Raw genomic sequence first — 1,379 nt, 5'->3', positions numbered from 1 at the left:
ATTCCCTGTGAGAAGAGCCCAGCCCCAACCTCTCTACAGTGTCCTTTCAAATAGTTGTAGAGAGTGATGAGGTCTTCCCTCAGCCGCCTCCTCCTCAAACTAAACAGTCCCAGCTCCTTCAACTGCTCTTCATATGATTTGTTTGCTAGGCCCTCCACCTCGCTCCTCCGGCGCGGCTGACATCTCCTAAACGCCTTCCTCCCTTAAATTAAACGGGTTTTTTTTTGTTTGTTTGTTTGTCTTTTAATCCCCGTCTAAAGAAACGGCAAGTGAAAGCCCGTACCGGAGAGATGGCTCAGCGTCTGGGCGACATGCCTTCCTAAAAATACAGCCTTATCAAAACGTCTCTGAAGGCATGGAGTTAAAAATCCGAGCAAATGGCCTCGAACGTCTACACGCACAGCTCTGGAGAAAAGACCAGAAATAGCACATGAAGCCACAATTGCTAAAATGCGATGGGGCTAAATATAGACCGACACAAATCTCGTTTCAAGGCACCCGACACGCAGCCGGCGAGCACGCCTTGCCTCCCCACTTACCCAGTTGTCTACTTCCCCTTTTAAACGCACTTTAACAAAATCTGTCACAATTACGGGGGTTTGGGGGCTTTTTACAGGGCGAGATTGTCCTAGTTTCTTTGTAGCGAGATTATAAAATCGCATAATTAGCTCCCTTCTTCCCAGCCGGGCTGCCAGCAAATTCTGTGGTTACATAATGCAACATTTCCAGGAACTATTATGCGATCGGCCTCGTAGCGCCTGAAAAACAGCGACAAAAGTGACGGAAAGGGCTGGGGCAAGCGCAGCCCCGCACGGCGATTTTCATGGAGAGTGGGAGCTGGAAGGGATGGCTCTGCAGAATATATGCACCAGTATGGAAAGGAAGAGAGGGCAGCCGTTTTCTCCAGAGCACTATTGTTATTGAGTGGACTTGTTATTAGAGAAATATAAAAAAAAGGCCTGTTTCACACTAATGCCCACTCTAAGTAAATAGAATCTTGGCTTTTAAGGATTCCTCCTAAAAGCCTTTTCACACCCAGAACAGAGGGGAATTCATCCTAAGCACCTAAAAAATATTGACAATAAAAATAATCTTCCACTGTCGTTTACACATTTGGCCTTGTGGGGCATACATTTCCGTACCAGCATAAACTGTTAGGTTAGAAGCTTTACTTTAGCTTTACGTTTGAAATATTGCCTCAGCTGTGGATACAGCCACACTTTATGCTTATCCTGATGTAGATTATCTTCCTGTAGTAAAGGACTAAGCTACACCAGTAGAAACAGGTGTGGATTCACTCACCATAGGTGACTGTGTTGCCCCCAGCAGCACCACCTGCAGTCTGTGTTCACCTGGATCACAGGGTGCATTAGTGGCCA

General features: G+C 46.5%; 1 protein-coding gene across 1 annotated transcript in view; it reads right to left on the bottom strand.

Annotated features, from left to right (window-relative positions):
• Positions 1–575, bottom strand: part of NFIL3 (nuclear factor, interleukin 3 regulated) — an 11,494-nt gene extending 10,919 nt beyond the window's left edge. The window contains exon 1 of the mRNA XM_009892387.1: positions 540–575. The gene's annotated coding sequence lies outside the window, so the exon portion shown is untranslated. The remainder of the gene's footprint in view (positions 1–539) is intronic.
• Positions 576–1,379: the final 804 nt, after the last annotated feature.

The sequence above is a fragment of the Charadrius vociferus genome, unplaced genomic scaffold (assembly GCF_000708025.1).
Source record: "Charadrius vociferus isolate BGI_N301 unplaced genomic scaffold, ASM70802v2 scaffold649, whole genome shotgun sequence".
Taxonomy (NCBI): domain Eukaryota; kingdom Metazoa; phylum Chordata; class Aves; order Charadriiformes; family Charadriidae; genus Charadrius; species Charadrius vociferus.
Note: the sequence above shows the minus strand (reverse complement) of the source record. Positions and strands in the feature narration are given on the sequence as shown.